Raw genomic sequence first — 20,563 nt, forward strand, 5'->3', positions numbered from 1 at the left:
AATTGGAAACCTCTAAGAAACTAAACTAAGCTCCTCCGGAAAAGGCCGTCAGGGCCCAACGGTACCGACCGGCCGCCGTGTCATTCTCAGCCCATATGCGTCACAGGATGGGATATGGAGGGGCATGTGGTCAGCACACCGCTTTCCCAGTCGTATGTCTGTTTCCGACACCGGAGCCGCTACTTCAAGTAGCTCCTCAGTTTGCCTCACAAGAACTGAGTGCACCCTCCTTGCCAACAGCGCTCTGCAGACCGGATGGTCACCCATCCAAGTGCTATCCCAGCCCGACAGCGCTTAACTTTGGTGATCTGACGGGAACCGGTGTTACCACTGCGGCAAGGCCGTTGGCCGAAACCTCTAAGAGTGTGTACTAATTTTTTTCGGTGAGTGTATTTCAGACGAGTTTAGCAATTCTTAACCGCGCATTTAAATACACTCCTGGAAATTGAAATAAGAACACCGTGAATTCATTGTCCCAGGAAGGGGAAACTTTATTGACACATTCCTGGGGTCAGATACATCACATGATCACACTGACAGAACCACAGGCACATAGACACAGGCAACAGAGCATGCACAATGTCGGCACTAGTACAGTGTATATCCACCTTTCGCAGCAATGCAGGCTGCTATTCTCCCATGGAGACGATCGTAGAGATGCTGGATGTAGTCCTGTGGAACGGCTTGCCATGCCATCTCCACCTGGCGCCTCAGTTGGACCAGCGTTCGTGCTGGACGTGCAGACCGCGTGAGACGACGCTTCATCCAGTCCCAAACATGCTCAATGGGGGACAGATCCGGAGATCTTGCTGGCCAGTGTAGTGGACTTACACCTTCTAGAGCACGTTGGGTGGCACGGGATACATGCGGACGTGCATTGTCCTGTTGGAACAGCAAGTTCCCTTGCCGGTCTAGGAATGGTAGAACGATGGGTTCGATGACGGTTTGGATGTACCGTGCACTATTCAGTGTCCCCTCGACGATCACCAGTGGTGTACGGCCAGTGTAGGAGATCGCTCCCCACACCATGATGCCGGGTGTTGGCCCTGTGTGCCTCGGTCGTATGCAGTCCTGATTGTGGCGCTCACCTGCACGGCGCCAAACACGCATACGACCATCATTGGCACCAAGGCAGAAGCGACTCTCATCGCTGAAGACGACACGTCTCCATTCGTCCCTCCATTCACGCCTGTCGCGACACCACTGGAGGCGGGCTGAACGATGTTGGGGCGTGAGCGGAAGACGGCCTAACGGTGTGCGGGACCGTAGCCCAGCATCATGGAGACGGTTGCGAATGGTCCTCGCCGATACCCCAGGAGCAACAGTGTCCCTAATTTGCTGGGAAGTGGCGGTGCGGTCCCCTACGGCACTGCGTTGGATCCTACGGTCTTGGCGTGCATCCGTGCGTCGCTGCGGTCCGGTCCCAGGTCGACGGGCACGTGCACCTTCCGCCGACCACTGGCGACAACATCGATGTACTGTGGAGACCTCACGCCCCACGTGTTGAGCAATTCGGCGGTACGTCCACCCGGCCTCCCGCATGCCCACTATACGCCCTCGCTCAAAGTCCGTCAACTGCACATACGGTTCACGTCCACGCTGTCGCGGCATGCTACCAGTGTTAAAGACTGCGATGGAGCTCCGTATGCCACGGCAAACTGGCTGACACTGACGGCGGCGGTGCACAAATGCTGCGCAGCTAGCGCCATTCGACGGCCAACACCGTGGTTCCTGGTGTGTCCGCTGTGCCGTGCGTGTGATCATTGCTTGTACAGCCCTCTCGCAGTGTCCGGAGCAAGTATGGTGGGTCTGACACACCGGTGTCAATGTGTTCTTTTTTCCATTTCCAGGAGTGTACATGTAGGCTCTTGTCAGGGCTTAAGAAAATTAGGAGCTTAAGTGGGGTACCACTTCATTGACGTACTGATTTCCCGTGGGCCCAAAATGAGCTAAGCGTTCGCGATGTATGTCCGGTAATGCAACTAGTGCTTTTCTGTGAGCGTGGGATTCATCTGAGATGTGCCCTTTACCCTGTGGCTCCCACAAGATCCAATTTGCACCCCCACACTACTACAGAAGTCAGACAGACGCTCCTAACGCTGAAGAACTTTCAACAATAAATATCTTCTGGAGTCGTCTGCTGTAAGGAAATGAGACAAAAATTCACAAATTTTCTTACGTAACTAGTGGGATACTTGGGTACTGGAGTAGTGCTAGTTAGTGTAAGAAAAACATGAAACTAACGAAAATTTTTATTTATTTATTTATTTTGCAAAAATTCTGAGGAATCTTAATGGCACTTTTAGTTATGAACTTAAAACGTTTTTTCCTGGTTCTTTTCAGAATGTGAAGTTACCTCTTATGGATAGGATTCGCTAATGAAATTTCTATAGAAAGTTTAGGATTGTAATTGACTTGGCAGAATGGCTGCGAGCCACACCTTCTCAACTTAAATAATTATCCGTTAGAATGTTGCTAGGTACGGTCGAGGCTGTCGCGTGTGAAATGCAGTGAACAGTACTATTGTGGAGGAAATATGGGGCTCACAAGAGCTGTAGCGCACAATACCATAAACTGCGATGACTGCTGTCTGCGCCGCTCGCTGCTGACAAATAAGATAACTCTCGTTCTATCTGGATTGACCTCCGCCAATCAAACTCTCCCTATGCCTTGATGAAGTCAAGGACTCCTATTCCCCCCTAGGCTAACTATTGGCATGGTACACTGGTCAGATAACCAGTCCACCGTGATGCCACTCAACAATTCGCTCGCTGGCGTTTAACTATAACTCTGTCCGTTCACACCGCACAATAAGTGTGGCGGCCAACACAGTGAACAATGCTTAATCACAAGGACTCAATATAGAGTCGCACTCCTATTCGCTCTCGACAGAGGTGCTCTCCCAGTACTGAGGAGAGACTTGTTCCTCGCTCTGTGAGTACACGTACGAGCGCGCACACTTTTGTTACGTGTTCTCGCTCCAAGAGTGACAACGGAACGGCCCCTCTCCACGCCAGACGTGAAGGGGTATATTTTTCGGTCTCTTCCATTACTCCTTCAGCTCAAGGCGTCAGGAATATCGTCTGCCAATCAGCATTGCTCTTCTAAAACGGGAGAATGACCTTTCGTTTAAGGCGACCAATCCGGAAATCTGTAGCATCGGCGTTTGGCGTTTGCTGTCTCCCTGTGAAAACCTCTGAAACTGAGTGCTATGTTTGTAAAGAATGCGTAGGCTGGGCGCTCCCACACAATGTAGCGGAACTTGCTACTAAGCCGAACACGGGGTCGTTCTCCCTTTCACCCAGACAAACGCTGTCTGTTCTACGGGTGGTCGCCGTCCGACGTAGATAGGTTGAATCGTCCTCTGAGGGGCCGGCGTCTCGGCGAGCGGTCCGCCTCTCCCGAACTAAAAGCTCTTGTGACAGTCGTGTCTTGAATGTGTGTGTGTGTACGCCAGCCTCGAGTATTTCATCTCCAGTACGCTTACTTGTTATTTGCATATCGTTTACATGAATTCATACAACATTGACTTTATCTTATGGAGTTTGGGTTCGAATGAAGCGCCTTGATTTGCGGAATATGATTGTGAGAGCGGAATATGTAAGCAATGAAGGTCAAGAGACCACGACGTCTTACAATGCAGCTAGTGGAACGTCACAGGTTCGTTGCGGGGCCCGTGTTTCCCGCGGCCTCTGGCACGGAGGGTATCGAAGACGAGCGACACTGTCGCAGCCGGTGGGCGGGGTGAGCGGCAGCGTTGGCGCCAGCCGCTGCCGGCGGGCAGCGACCTCACGCCGGCTTTTTGCAACGCCGGACCCTGCGCCCTGCGCCGACACTGTGCAGTCCTTCCCGGCACCGGCCGGCCGGCGACTGCAGCGCCGCGCTACGCCTGCGGCCGTCACGCTGCTATTTATAGCCCTGCCGTCACCTGACGCCCGCCCGCGGCCGTCAAGTGTCGCCTCACCTCAGCCTTCACTCAGCTCGCCTGCAACTTCGTCTTAAGTTCGAACTGCCCGTCTTCCGTCATCCCTTCATTCTGCAAAAATCCTCAACAGGCGCACCTGCACGTCACTGTACTGCCTTACACGTGTCGACAGTCCGGTCTAACCAACAAGCTACAATTCCGTGGCTTGGATGTAGGCTGGGCCTGCGAGATAGGTATGGGGAAATACCCACCAGTTAAAACAGATACTGGAATTTAGGTTCTGAACACCGACATTTACCGATATTGGCTAGATGTTGGGTATAACAGGTGTTGTTTATTCTTTTACTAATTAATATTGTTCTTGTTGTGGTCTTCAGTCCTGAGACTGGTTTGATGCGGCTATCCATACTAATCTATCCTGTGCAAGCTTCTTCATCTCCCAGCACTTACTGCAACCTACATCCTTCTGAATCTGCTTAGTGTATTCGTCTCTTGGTCTCCCTCTACGAATTTTAGCCTCCACGCTGCCCTCCAACGCTAAATTGGTGATCCCTTGATGCCTCAGAACATGTCCCACCAATCGGTCTCTTCTTCTTGTCAAGTTGTGCCACATACTCCTCTTCTCCCCAATTCTATTCAGTACCTCCTCATTAGTTATGTGATCTACCCATCTAATCTTCAGCATTCTTTGTAGCACCACATTTCGAAAGCTTCTATTCTCTTCTTGTCCAAACTATTTATCGTCCATGTTTCACTTCCATACATGGCTACACTTACATACAAATACTTTCAGAAACGACTTCCTGACACTTAAATCCATACTCGATGTTAACTAATTTCTCTTCTTCAGAAACGCTTTCCTTGCGATTGCCAGTCTGCATTTTATATCCTCTCTACTTCGACCATCATCAGTTATTTTGCTCCCCAAACAGGAAAACTCCTTTACTACTTTAAGTGTCTCATTTCCTAATCTAATTCCCGCAGCATCACCCGATTTAATTCGACTACATTCCATTATTCTCGTTTTGCTTTTGTTGATGTTCATCTTATACCGTCCTTTCAAGACACTGTCCATTCCGTTCAACTGCTCTTCCAAGTCCTTTGCTGTCTCTGACAGAATTACAATGTCATCAGCGAACCTCAAAGTTTTTGTATCTTCTCCATGGACTTAAATACCTATTCCGAATTTTTCTTTTGTTTCCTTTACTGCTTGCTCAATATACAGATTGAATAACATCGGGGACAGGCTACAACCCTGTCTCACTCGCTTCCCAACCGCTGATTCCCTTTCATGACCCTCGACTCTTATAACTGCCATCTGGTTTTTGTGCAAATTGTAAATAGCCTTTCGCTCCCTGTATTTTACCCCTGCCACCTTTAGAATTTGAAAGAGAGTATTCCAGTCAGCATTGTCAAAATCTTTCTCTAAGTCTACAAATGCTAGAAATGTAGGTTTGCCTTTCCTGTGAGATAGGTATGGGAATTACGCACCAGTTAAAACATACTGGTATTTTAGTTCTGAACACTGACATTTATCGGTATTGGCTTGCTGTTGGGTATAACAGGTGTTCTTTATTCTTTTACTTATAACCCAGCCGAAAAACGGCATTATCACTTAGCTATAGCTTCAGCGCATTTTTTTCTTTTTTCTTCTTTCGTTTCACCGTCTTTGCGGTACGCTGGATCAATCGTTTCTTTGTGCGTTGTTCTTTTCTTAGGGCCCAGTATTTCTTCATTCTTTCTGATCTTCTTCTCCTCTCTTCTTCCGAGATGAAGGATTAGGACGTTTCTGTGGATTTGTGTTCGAACCTTATGTTTTCATCTTTAGTAATTAACTTAGCTGCTCGATGAATAAGTGAATTTTCTGAAATCCTTAATTCTACTAGGTGTTTCTCAGTTTCTTTAAACCAGTTTGGCTTCGTTTTTCGGTTACGGAAGAAGTCAAAGATTTGTTTAGTTAATCTGGTGGAATTCATTCTGAGAATATGACAAGTAAAAATTTATTCTCCTTTTTCGCATAGAATTTGAAAGTTTTATCAATTTTACTGTCTTCAAATTTTGGCCCAATGATTTTTCTTAAAATTTTTCTTTCCTTTAGCTCAAGTTTCTCCATTTGGCCTTTGAACGTCATGTTAAGTGTTTCTGCTGCATACAGTGCTTCTGGCTTAATCACTCTCTTGTAATGTGTAATTTTGGACCCCCATGAAAGGCGTTTTTTGTTGTATGTATTTTTTGTTAGTTGGAAGGCCAATTCAAGTTTATTTTTTCTGGGTTCCAGTGCTTTGCTTTCCCCAGCATTCCAACTAATCCATCCTCCGAGATATCTTCCGTCCTTGAACTTTGAGGTAATTACATGAGTGCTTGATGTTTGTCAATATCTTAATTTTTTCAAAGGAGATGTGAAAACCTATTTTAGCTGCTTGTTGCTTTCGTTCAAGGATTTGCTCCCGTGCTTCTTCCGTTGTTTCAGCAAACAGGGCCATGTCATCTGCAAAAGCAATGCAATTTACTTTAAGGTTCTTCTATATGCAACTCAGTCTTATACCACTCTTAATATTTGTGTTCCATTCTCTGACTACTTTCTCAAGCGCACAATTGAACAGCAATGGGGAGAGCCCATCCCCCTGTCGCACTCCCGTTTTTATTTCAAAGGGTTCCGATAGTTCGTCCATAAATGTAACTTTCGAAAATGTATTTGTAAGGGTCGCTTTTATAATATTAGTTTTTACATAAACCTTTTTAAAAAAAGAGTAATATTTATTCTTAAGAGTAGCATTTGTTTGAAATATGGCGTTATTACACAAAATGGGGAAAGAGATCAGTGATATTTAAATAAAAGTGCAGACAGTAATGAGCAACAAACACTTGGTATCAGAATTGGTACAGCAGTGCTGATACAATAATGTCTTTGTTGCCGTATGCTGTGGCTTAACATACGCATGGACGTACAGTGAAAAAGACTGCCCCCCACGAAGTCTATAGGGTAGTTTCTCGCTGTCGTCCCCATACATCTACTGTATTGCAGAAAGTCACCACCCCTAGTCTGGAAACATTTTCGCGAAGCAATGTAGCAAATTCGGTAGATCACTACATTTACTTCAAAAGATTAAAAATTTATCTCCCTCTCCGTGAAATAACAGAAGAGGAAGAAAACCACAGAACAAGTAATAAATTAAAACTTAACAACAGTTCATTTAGACTACACAACAACAATAGAAAGTAATTGATGTGCTACCCGTGTGCCTTTACCTCATTGCAACCGTTGAAAACAAACAAATTAACACGGAAAACAGGATTCTTTAACCTTAGTTGCCACACTTTAGCACTGACTATTCGTAGTCCCCAAATAGTGGTATGATCCCTGATTACGAAATCATTTTTTAGCCGATTTTCAAAAAATTAGAACCAATAGGAGAATATTGATGACTTTTTTATAGTATTCAACGACTTATCACTTTTTCATAAAAGCAGCGAAAGATGAACGGGCTAAGTTTTCCTCTATAGGCGCTACAGTCTGGAACCGAGCGACCGCTACGGTTGCAGGTTCGAATCCTGCCTCGGGCATGGATGTGTGTGATGTCCTTAGGTTAGTTAGGTTTAATTAGTTCTAAGTTCTAGGCCACTGATGACCTCAGAAGTTAAGTCGCATAGTGCTCAGAGCCATTTTTTTTCCTTTATATGCCTATTTATTTTATATTTTGATTCTGTGTACCTAGAAACTGAACAAATCAAAATTTTTCAGTACTGTTCATTTTCTGCGTTTAATGCAGGAAATAACAAATTAAAAGCTGTTTCCGAAACCGATTACTTTGATCGATTTTAACTGTCGGGCTAAACTGGCGTGGAAAAACACCAAACCGGAAACAGGGTTGATTCAATGATAACCGCAATCACTGCTGCGAGGTGGTGGGGGAGGAGGAGTGGAGGAGGAGAAAAAATAGCATATGGAAGCGTGAAAACAGTCTCGGAAATTGGCCTTTATTCTAGAACTTACAAACTATGTTTCATTCAGGAAACTTTTCACTTGTAGGTGGAGATGATATTTGTGCCATCTGTGTACTGAATACTTTTGACACAGTGATGTAGAATGCATAGTTATTCGTCGAATGCTTCCATAAAGATACCGACTGCAACTGGCGAGAGCGGGGATCCCGTAGCTAAACCATCCGCTATTCCAGAAAGTTCAGTTCTTAGCTGAAGTAGATGATCGTAAGACAGTGATGCTCAAGCTCAAAGACATCAGGTGCCACACATTCCCATAAAATGTTGACAGTCTCTTGCACTAGTACATTTGTCGTCGAAGCGTTCCGTAAGATCCGTGGACGGAAAGTGCAACGAAGAGAGCGGAGTTCTTCTACTCTGTGTCAGCTGCCAGGCGCTGCATCTCCTGTGTTAATATTCGGCAAGAGGTAGATCGGCGATATATGGATTGGACTGTAAGCTTTATATGGTGGCTTCTTGGTACTTCTTCCCTACCTAACACATTCTGGGCCAACTGGGGTCCGCGGTGGAAATCTATTCTGGTTTCCTTTAGCAAAGTTTTGGTCATTCTGATAAACTTGACGATCGGAATTCCCATAACGTACTTATATAGTCGTCCTTTGAGTATGTCCCGCATCCTATTGTTATCAGTCACCATTACAACGAGGTGTTGCGCTTGACCGTTTGTATCATAACTGTGTCGAAGTATTCAGTTCTGCAATGGCATGGCATCGGTCCCTTCTGAAGATAGGTTTTGGTGATCTTACACAAATCAGAGTCCTCAGTGTCTTGTGGCGTCACCTAAACGTGTTCCCAAAAATGAGATTATCTAATCAATAGAAACTTGTTTATACCATATTTTTGAGAAACAAGGCGGAAAAGAATAATATTTTACACATGTTTTCTGCTGGCTCTGAATTGAAGACCAGTTTTATTGACACTGAATCTGAGTTTCTATGGATTCAATAATCCTTTTGAAAATGTGATTTTCCCTTCAACTAGATCGTAGCCCGTTTGTCTCCTCAGTCTTGTCCGTTGGTGGCACCAAAAACATAAAAAAAATTGCAATTACCTCGATAGTATAAACTCAAATGCTCCACATCAATTGCAATCGTAGAGTACATCTTTCCCGACAGAATTCATCCATAAATCTGAACAACTCTCCTAGGAGTAAGTGCAAGAGAAAATACTCATGGAAAACATGTAATACAAGTCAGAAAAAAACGTTAATTTCGTGTATTTCAGTTCTGGCAAACATTGAAGTTCCTATTCACTTCTCACAAAGTCTCCTGTATCTGTAGGGAAATGAAATTATGTTACATACTGCAACAATTCCGTGGGGGATCGCCGCAACGTAATTTAAGTAGGTTCTGACAGCTGTTACGGATGACCCTGTAAGCCCAAGGAAAGCATCCCCTTACACATTTTGATTTTCGGTTTTCGGTTTCACTGTCACGCTAAAAGATAGATTTTAATGTCTTGAATCCAGTAAACCACATTGCCCATCTCCGTTATCAACAAAATTACTTCCGCTAGAGTAAGGTGTTTACATTTTACCGCTTTCTGACAATGCTTTCTTACCTTAGGCCATTTCGTAAATGTATGCATGGTAGAGTCAGATAACGGGATCGCCTTGCGTAAATGGTGTACATGAACTCTTTAGTCACGAGTATTATGCCATTGTTACTTGAGCCATTGTTTTCACTAAATGCGTGAACACATGCGTGGATAAAAACCATTGTTTCATCAGGCATTCTGCGAAGCCACGGCTAATGAAACGACGCTACGTGTCCAGCCGTGTTGACACTCACACAGTGATGACACTTCCAAAGCGGGAGCCCGAAACCCCTCTGCTGTTCATATGAAATACTGTATTCTTATAAAATTAATTTTAAGAATTTAAAATGTTGAAACATGACAAACTTGAAAAATCATGTAATAACTTTTGGTGAAGAGAAACATTGTCTTTCAATTGAAATATACAAATAACCATAAACGGTTTGTCCACAGGCATTTCATAATATTAATTCACCGTTATGCGTTGGATTTATTTAGGTTAACGTACATAGAAAATTCCTATATATAATTTTTCTGTGCAACGTCTGGCATTTTCAGCAGACCCACGCTTATTTATTTTTCAGTTCACAGAAAGTGTGTGTGTGTGTGTGTGTGTGTGTGTGTGTGTGTGTGTGTGTGTGTGTGTTGTTAATCTAAATAACTCCACTTCATATTTAACGTACCTTACAATCACTGCAAGGCTTAACCTAAAATGCGTTTCAACACTCTCTCTCATCGAAATTCTGCTGAAGGGCACCGTATGAGTACTGTTGTCCGTTAACTACTTCAATTCCACAGACTGTCAAATCTAGAGCAGTATGTAGATGAGTCTGATATCGTACTAAGAAATACCGCGGCGAAAAGATTATGCTTTCGACGACGAGGTAAAATAGGCGATAGTGAAATTGTTGGAAGTGTATGTGCAGACGTGCTCACATCAAGCTCACAAAATCACACACATTAGTAACGATTATTTTTAATAGTAGGAAATAGCATTCAGCAAATTGATATCAAGTTAGGACAGAACTATACTATCTATGAAACATTCTCTGCGATCCCTATTTTTACTTTTCGGTTACTCATAGTTTCATGGATAAGCGCGAAAGGAAAAGCGCTAAAGCAAGAGCTGGTGCATGGCCTACTCCTGTCAGAGAGCGCTGAGGGGCTTACGAGTTTTATCTTCTTCATCCGACATGCATATCACTGTCAACAGCCTGTCCTGTCCACGTATCATAAAATACTGCGGGTGGGCTTAGAATTTAAAACGCGACATCTGTTTCTCAGGAACAGGACGTCCCCATTGATGCACAGAGCTCAGACAGAATTCAAACCGGCTGTATTTGATTGTGTGACAAAAAGTAAGCGCGATTTAGCAACTACAAAATCATGTTACGTTTTGTAAGCGACATCACAGTCACCAGTCATGGTAAACGTTGTTTATTTACACTTTTGCAATTTTTTCCGCATGGCCTTTAGCCCACGTCTTCTGACATGTACACGTGTCATCGTCGTATCTGTATCTTTTATCTTTTGACGTTGTTAACATTTGTAACGTGAATCCAACCGAAACATTAGTTGAGTAGGGAACTGATATGATTTATTCTACAGGTCTTTACAACCTTAAAAGACCCTATAGGGACGATGAAATATACAACTTTTAGTTGAGTAGGGATCTGATCTGATTTATTCTACAGGTCTTTACAACCTTAAAAGACCCTATAGGGACGATGACATATACACACGGCAGAGAACCGAGCGAGGTGGCGCAGTGGTTAGCACACTGGACTCGCATTCGGGAGGACGACGGTTCAATCCCGTCTCCAGCCATCCTGATTTAGGTTTTCCGTGATTTCCCTAAATCGTTTCAGGCAAATGCCGGGATGGTTCCTTTGAAAGGGCACGGCCGATTTCCTTCCCAATCCTTCCCTAACCCGAGCTTGCGCTCCGTGTCTAATGACCTCGTTGTCGACGGGACGTTAAACACTAACCACCACCACCATACCACACACGGCAGAGAGTTTTTAGACTCTGGCGTGTGCTAAATAACAGCTGCATCCCTTGATAGTGACAACAAAACAGAAATTTCAGTAGCGCAAATAAACAACTTTTACACTCAAAAGGTCACTGTGACTTTATCTACAAAATTTTACATAACCATGAGAAGTTAATCATGTTACGTTCTTCTTAGCTCATTTGTATGCATAGCATCACTGTTGAAGTTACTGCTTCAGGAGTTTCACCAGATCATTCCACAGAGGATCCACTTCCCAAATTTCAAAGAGGATCTTCTACTTACCTCGTTGATTAAGAGCACTACACAGAAAGGATGCAGCAGCGTAAGATTCAGCCACAGCCTAAGCAATTTTTCGGTATTAATCCTTCTCCCTGTAGCAAACTGTTCCTAAGTAACTGGGAAACTAGCAGATTAACAGAGTTTATTTTTAGCTCTTGTACCGAAGATTACCTGGCTACCACAGTTAATTACAACATTGGTCGCCCACGAGACAAGGATCCAAGCTCGAGTATCAGTCTTCATTCAAATTAATTTTTTCAACATTTTTGATATTTCCATATCCACGTGATAGTCGGTGGTCCATCATAGTGTCGGCCAGCATCACGATGCGTAAGACACAGCGCTTTTGACATCCCAACATATACAGAACGAAATGTTCCCTATTTATGTTCGTAAGTTTCATGGAGAATTGTAGCTGCTGTGAGTTTACTAACGAGAAGTGTGCTGCCCAAGCGGACGGTCTAAACACAAGGCTTTTTCCAGGGCGAAGCTACGGTCGCGGGTTCGGATCCTGCCTCGGGCATGGATATGTGTGATGTCCTTAGGTTAGTTAGGTTTAAGTAGTTCTAAGTTCCAGGGGACTGATGACCTCAGAAGTTAAGTCCCATAGTGCTCAGAGCCAGTTGAACCATGGGGAAGGATGTCAGTACTTACATACCAACTTAGTCAGAACTACTGCATTTCTACCATCTGCGATGTCTACACGTCCAAGATCAGCAACCGAATAGGGCTGGAGAGAGTTTCTCCGTGCTATTTCTTAACTCGTACGCCTCACAGTTGTCTGCCTCCGCGTTCAACAAATAGGATCCCGCAGCCAACATAACAGGTAGTCCGCAGCCACGGCTTGGCGGGACGACACCGTCCTGCTTAAATCATAGGTTGGTACACCTGTTTCGGCGCGAATTCGCTTTACGAGGAAAAATTGATATACTTTCGCCACTGTGTGGCTTCAACTTAAAACCTCTATGTTGGGAATCCATCTGTGGTAGTCACTGAATGGGCAAAATTAAGCTAACTGCATAAATTAATCGATTAAGTTTTACCTCTTTTTTACATCTTTACCGCCTTGTTTTGGTTTGTGTTGCCAACTGTTGGATGTTACCGTCAAAAATCGAATATTATTTCCAAAACACTGCATCAAAACAAGCGTTCAGTTCCGAGTTCTGTGAAATGTGGAAAACAAAAAGAAGAGGAACAGCACCAAAAATGGAACAGGAACACAATATGTGGAACATCGTCCACGGAAATTACTACGTCATAGAAAAAAAAACCACAAAACTGTTTATAACCTATAGGTACATTGGCCCAAAATGTAAACTAAATAGTAAAAAATGTACATATTCCACGCCACTGAATATGCCTTGCAGAGCAAAAAGGAAAAGCGTATGGCACGAAAGTTGTAGTTAGGCGTAATATGTAAGAATCTCATCTGCCAAGGCGAAGCACTGAAATGAGCAGTATATTTCATATTGTTTACGAATTCAAACACATCTCGAAAGTTTTGTCTGGAGGTAAGTGTGGAGACTGAATGAGACTGTAATCAGCTGTTATCTTCTTTTGCAGGTAAGTGCGCCTGTGACGGACGGCGTCATTGCGTGCCACCAGTTCGTCCCGGAGACTAAGCTGTGAGTAAAAGGCTATGGCGGGCACGAAGCCAGCAGGCATTAGCTGCTCGGTAGCTCTGCTTCATTTACTCTTATTTTCACTTTTTCCACGCATTCGTCTGCACACTGAGTCTACAAACGACCTTTTTTTATAAGTTTTTATTTACTTAGACTGATCTGATTAGGACCATCATGTCCTCTCTAAGATCGGTCCAAGGTTTCACACAAACAGTACCTTTTCTAGCTCATAGTTTCCCAAACAGGAATAATTTCAATACGAAAAACAGCATTAAAATGATTTGGTTGTCTGCAGTGGATTTGTGAGGAAGGCAGACTGTGAAATGATAAAGTTAATGCTAGCAGTACTTGCACAACTGCAGCGGCTGCCACTAATAGTAATAGTAGTAATAATAATAATAATAATAATAATAATAATAATAGTGAAAGCTACAGATACGAAAGACTTCATAAGTGTACAAGATAGATAATTTCTGACATAGCGGGCTCTGGGGAAAGGAAATTTAAGGAGATTGCGCCAGCTAAGAATACTGGGAAATGAGTAAGATCAGGTTGTATACGGGGGTGCACAAGGGTAAAGAGTGCGTAGAGGGACAATGGTAATCTTTATTGTTGCTTGAATAGATTCGCCACTGACTGTCGTCTGAAGATGGAGGCGTTATTGGGTTCTGTAATATAATGCGGGACGTTATTCCAAAGTCGTGTTCCTGCTATCGAGAAGGACTTGGAAAAATTAGCTGAACGATGGTGTGAGAGAGAGAGAATTCTGCTCTGATGGGAACGTGTGTTTCCGCCATGTTGCTCAGATAAGAGCGTTAAGGTCGAGGAGAGACACGGGCGACAATTTTCGCTGATAATACATTACAGAAGACAGAGGGTGTTGAAATATTTTTGCTTGTCTGCACCCAACCAGCATAGCTGGGCATATGATGGTGAAGTAAAATAACTAAAACACACAAATCAAAAGGAAATTTCCAGTTAAAGGAATGGTGGTGTATGATGAGTCCCTTCAGACGAAGAAATAATAAAAATCTGCTTATTCTTTGAATGCCTAACATTAATGTGCCAATTTAACACGAATATTACAAATTACCATTCAGGTCTAGAATTTGTCACCTACATCTAGTACTGTCCTGTTTAGGGTGACATTGACTGTATATTATTTATTCATTCGAACTTGAAACAAATACAATATACGGTTAGAACCATTGATAAGAAAAAAATAATCAATTTACGCTACTGCTGACCAAATCCGTGAGACAACAATTGAACTCGGAGTCGCTAGCAGAGCTTTTTCTGCGCAAGATGCTGGGCGCAATTGACAGTTTAGGAGTTTCTCCAAAGTCTATGGCTCCCCGCACACTAAGTTGGTGGTATCCACACGGAAGAACCACTTATGGAGGTTATTTCTGGATTTGACAGCACCAGAGTGGGCGCCACACGATGGAATTCGGTTACTGCCGAGGTGGGAGTCTTTCCGAAGGAAGAAGCCAAGTCGAAAAATATTGCTTATTCATTTTACCAAACAATAATTTTCCAGACAAGTAGGTGATAGTTACTTTTTAAGGTTCCACGTGATAAAATGGCCCTAATTTGGACCGTCAGGCATAGGTACAAGTAGCGAGTCTGCCGACAGTCTGGCGTATCAGCTGTTTTTTGCACCATTTTGCAGCGTTCTTCCAGCAGAGGGAGATGCTTGCCCTTGGTCATAGTGGGGGATGGTGACAGACTCCTCGGGTTTGCTGCCGGATCCTAAAATCAACATAATTCAATATTTTGGCGATCCAAGTGTCCGCTGTCTCGAGAAAAGCGCTGCAGCTGCTGAGTACCGCGGAAAACTGATTAAAAGGTTGCAAATCGTCCCCCCATGGAGGTCTCCGTACCGTGCACAGTGCTAGCGCCGGGTGCCACAGTTGCTGCTCTCCAAGGTTGGGCTGGTGACGCCTCCCCTAGCAGAGCACCGGTGGTAACGATATATCGCACTCAGAGACTATTTTCAAGCGATCGGTGTGGCTGCAACGAGAAACGTTTATTTTGATGCAGGACAGTACATGGTTTCACGTCCTGCTAAGAGGAGAACCCTTGTCTCTTAAATTTCCCGCCAACCTAATTTCATTTGTCACTTTATAAACACTGTTCCAAAAACCAGAAGTATTGGCAAGTATCACAGGCTGTTCAGTTTCATCCCTTGCCCTTCGCTTAAATAATGTTCTGTAACCGCCGATTTTTCCAGCTGTGGTAGCCTCTTAGGACGGCGATGTTCCGAGCACCTGTCCTGATGTGTGCACATCCAACGGCTGGTGTAAAACTTCCCACTCTGACACAGAATTTTATGTGCCAGGGCTGCTAAGCCCCAAATTATACAGTACCTCTCAGCTCTGTGAAATATGATTTCGGGCTTATGGAACCCAAGCCAAGCAGTCGGCCAAGACAGACTTGTCGTGTCATTACCCCCTTCCGTCATGGCTGCAGTGAACCCTAGCGTCAGAGACGACCGACGGTGGACTGCAGAAGCCATTAGGCTCATTTTGGGCGTCCGTCACGTTATAGGCGCTCTAATCATCCCAAAGTGTATAAACGTCTAGTCAGACGCTTTCATAGATTGCACATAGATGATGCTGTCATTTAATGTCTAGTAAAGTTAATAGAAAATCCAAACCAACTGCAAAATGATTTGGACACGATATCTGTACGGCACCAAAAGTGGCAATTGATTGTAAATAAGGATATGTTTGAGATCCTGCACTTGAGTACTAAAAGGCATGTGTTAAATTTCGGTAACACGATAAGTATCACGACTCTAAAGGCAGTCAATTCAATTAGATACCTAGAATTACAGTTACGAACAATTTAAATTAGAACAATCACAAAGAAAGCGCAGTGGGGCTGGCAAACCAAAGACTGCGTTTGTTGGCAGACCAAATAGAATATGCCCATGGTTGGTTGGTTGGTTTGGGGAAGGAGACCAGACAGCGTGGTCATCGGTCTCATCGGATTAGGGAAGAATGGGGAAGGAAGTCGGCCGTGCCCTTTCAGAGGAACCATCCCGGCATTTGCCTGGAGTAATGCCAATGGTGTACTGGAGACACCGTCTACATACACTTGTCCTTCATAGGTTACATTACTGCTGGTGGTGTGGGATCCTTAAGAGACAGGACTGACAGAGTTCGACGAGAAACGACAAGAAAGCCTAACGAATGGCAGCTCATTTCATACTATCGTGAGGTGTGGGAGAAAATGTCACAATATATTATATGGGCTGGGCTGGCAATCATTAAAACAACGGCGGGTTTCGTTGCGGGGAGATCATTTCACGAAATTTCTATCGCCATCTGTCTCCTCTGACTCTGAAAATATTTTATTGACCCAACCCAGATAGCGAGAAATGGTCATGGTAATAAAACGTCAGAGCTCATATGGTAAGATTTAAGTGTTCATTTTTCCCGCGCGCTGTTGGAGAGTGCGACGGTACTGAAAATTCTGAAGATTATGAACTCTCTGCCATGCACTTAATTCTGAATCGCAGAGCAGTGAAGTACATGTAGATTTAGAAGAATACCTATAATGGAAAAAATATCCTCCTTTATGTGTCGAAATTAATAATACTATTGGCTGTGTTTCTGTGTTTATGGTTTACTGTCCTTGTGCAGGCAACTTAGCCCATGTATGTGTTTGACATATAAATTGAACAGACAGCCTCTTCCACCTCTATGTGACCAATACTTCCACTGTGTGTCGGCCCACTTCATCTTTCCCTCCTCTATCTGTCTACCTGATCACTCTCTCTGTCTCTTCATCTCCTCCGCTCCCCGTCCTTGATCATATTTTCCTCCCTACTCCCACTGACCATACCCTCCTTCCCCTGTGTCATTCCATCTCCTCCTCCCCTTCTTCGTTTTCCACCTCTAAACCTCCCACCACCCTAATGAATCTCCCCTTAGTCCCCTCTCTCTGTCCCTATCCTCTTACCCCTCACTCTGTTCATCCCCTCCTCTGTTAATCTCAACTTGTCTCGACTGTAGTCCCTGCAGTACAGTATAGTAATACAGGCCACTACTACTCTAACAACACATGTCATGCAGGGCAGCTGCAGATCAGAGTCTTGAAAAATCAGTTTTTTGTCCCCACATACAGGCTGCCATGCAAAGGTCTATAAAGCAGACCTTACCACTCCAACACCACATACCTGTCATGGAGCGCATCCTACAAGTCAGGGTCCAGAACGCTGTTTCTGGCCTCTGATATGTAGGCTGCCCTGCAAAGCAAGTTGGTTTGGCAAGCCATACTGTTCTCACACAATATGCTTCTTATAAAGGGCAGCCCCTCTTCATGAACCACATGTTTGTCTGGCCTCTCAACAGATACCCCTCCGTTGTGGTTGCACCTACGGTACGGCCATCTGTATCGCTGAGGCACGCAAGCCTCCCCACCAACGGCAAGATCCATGGTTCATGGGGGGAGAGAACCACTTGTATGAATATCAAGAGCTCAGATGGCAACCCAGTTCTAAGCAAAGAAGGGAAGGCAGAAAGGTGGAAGGAGTATATAGAGGGTTTATACAAGGGCGGTGTACTTGAGGACAATATTATGGAAATGGAAGAGGATGTAGATGAAGATGAAATGGGAGATAAGATACTGCGTGAAGAGTTTGACAGAGCACTGAAAGACCTGAGTCGAAACAAGGCCCCGGGAGTAGACAACATTCCATTAGAACTACTGATGGCCTTGGGAGAGCCAGTCATGACAAAACTCTACCATCTGGTGAGCAAGATGTATGAGACAGGCGAAATACCCACAGACTTCAAGAAGAATATAATAATTCCAATCCCAAAGAAAGCAGGTGTTGACAGATGTGAAAATTACCGAACTATCAGTTTAATAAATCACAGCTGCAAAATACTAACGCGAACTCTTTACAGACGAATGGAAAAACTGGTAGAAGCGGACCTCTGGGAAGATCAGTTTGGATTCCGTAGATATGTTGGAACACGTGAGGCAATACTAACCTTACGACTTATCTTAGAAGAAAGATTAAGAAAAGGCAAACCTACGTTTCTAGCATTTGTAGACTTAGAGAAAGCTTTTGACAATGTTAACTGGAATACTCTCTTTCAAATTCTGAAGGTGGCAGGGGTAGAATACAGGGAGCGAAAGGCTATTTACAATTTGTACAGAAACCAGATGGCAGTTATAAGATTCGAGGGGCACGAAAGGGAAGCAGTGGATGGGAAAGGAGTGAGACAGGGTTGTAGCCTCTCCCCGATGTTATTCAATCTGTATATTGAGCAAGCAGTAAAGGAAACAAAAGAAAAATTCGGAGTAGGTATTAAAATTCATGGGGAAGAAGTAAAAACTTAGAGGTTCGCCGATGACATTGTAATTCTGTCAGAGACAGCAAAAGACTTGGAAGAGCAGCTGAACGGAATGGACAGCGTCTTGAAAGGAGGATATAAGATGAACATCAACAAAAGCAAAACGAGGATAACGGAATGTAGTCAAATTAAATCGGGTGATGCTGAGGGCATTAGATTTGGAAATGAGACACTTAAAGTAGTAAAGGAGTTTTGCTATTTAGGGAGTAAAATAACTGATGATGGTCGGAAGTAGAGAGGATATAAAATGTAGACTGGCAATGGCAAGGAAATCGTTTCTGAAGAAGAGAAATTTGTTAACATCGAGTGTAGATTTAAGTGTCAGGAAGTCGTTTCTGAAAGTATTTGTATGGAGTGCAGCCATGTATGGAAGTGAAACATGGACGATAACCAGTTTGGACAAGAAGAGAATAGAAGCTTTCGAAATGTGGTGCTACAGAAGAATGATGAAGATAAGGTGGGTAGATCACGTAACTAATGAGGAGGTATTGAATAGAATTGGGGAGAACAGAAGTTTGTGGCACAACTTAACTAGAAGAAGGGATTGGTTGGTAGGACATGTTTTGAGGCATCAAGGGATCACAAATTTAGCATTGGAGGGCAGCGTGGAGGGTAAAAATCGTAGAGGGAGACCAAGAGATGAATACACTAAGCAGATTCAGAAGGATGTAGGTTGCAGTAGGTACTGGGAGATGAAGAAGCTTGCACAGGATAGAGTACCATGGAGAGCTGCATCAAACCAGTCTCAGGACTGAAGACCACAACAACAAAGGGCAGCCTATATGCTGATGTGGAAAAAACACATTTTTGGAAAAAACCCTATAACCTAGGTGGTCATAAACCCCACAGAGTTGATACTCACGAGGCCTGCTGTTTCTGTGCCAAATTGGGTTGAAATCGTGAAAGGGATTTGGGAGGATATCCTGGACATACATATGCTCTGCTTAATAGCGATCGGTTTCGGTATTCCATTCCACTGTCATTAGACTCATCTTTGGCAAATGGTGGTCATGTTACCAGTGGTAATGTACGCCATAGAGGGATATTTCACGTCATCAGTTGGTGTCCCACTATCCATTTCGAGATGGATGTAGAAGAATACCCACCTAATGAACACACAGGGGGCCTCAGGAATGATATGTTAAAACTGTACATCATTGTTAGTATGTTGTAGCACGATATTCATTCTTTTCGATTAACCCTTCATGGAATTACATGTGGTTTTTTTTCATGCATTATACACTGAACAAAAGGAATAATTTCCAGTACTTGTACACTTGCCGCCACGTGGAGCACACCACCTCTGTGGGATCCTACCACCGTGCAGACACAGTTACACGCGAGGTACGGCTGACTGGCGGTGTATCTTGGGTCGAGACTCTGGTCGGAGGGCCGTTACCTGCCGACGGCGCGTACGTGCTCGCGGCGGCCAAGGCGGCGCCTGTGATTGGCGGCGGCCGGCGCTGTGCGGCGAGGCGTCGCGGTCGTAGGCAGTCGTGTCACGAGCACGCCATTACCACCCGGGGCGCCTGCGGACAAGAGCGCTCGCCCAACCGAGAGCTGTCTGCGGCCACACGCGCCACGTACTGCTCACCACTGCGTACTCAGTGCGCTATGCTCGGCCTGTCTAATTGACGTGGAAAACAAGTCAAACAACTTTGTTTTGTGTGTGGGCTTCTATAATTTACTTATTTTTATCATACAGAAGGTGCTACCAAAAGTTCCCCAAAATTTGAGCCGCGCTTGCGAACGACAGTAGAACCAAACGCCGCTACATGGAGCCTAGTACACGTTTCGCGCTTCAGTATACCTA

The 20,563-nt window shown here is 44.3% G+C and overlaps 1 pseudogene; it reads right to left on the reverse strand.

Moving 5' to 3' along the window:
• Positions 1–231: 231 nt before the first annotated feature.
• Positions 232–349, reverse strand: LOC124623281 (annotated as a pseudogene).
• Positions 350–20,563: the final 20,214 nt, after the last annotated feature.

This window comes from Schistocerca americana, chromosome 7 (genome assembly GCF_021461395.2).
Source record: "Schistocerca americana isolate TAMUIC-IGC-003095 chromosome 7, iqSchAmer2.1, whole genome shotgun sequence".
NCBI lineage: Eukaryota > Metazoa > Arthropoda > Insecta > Orthoptera > Acrididae > Schistocerca > Schistocerca americana.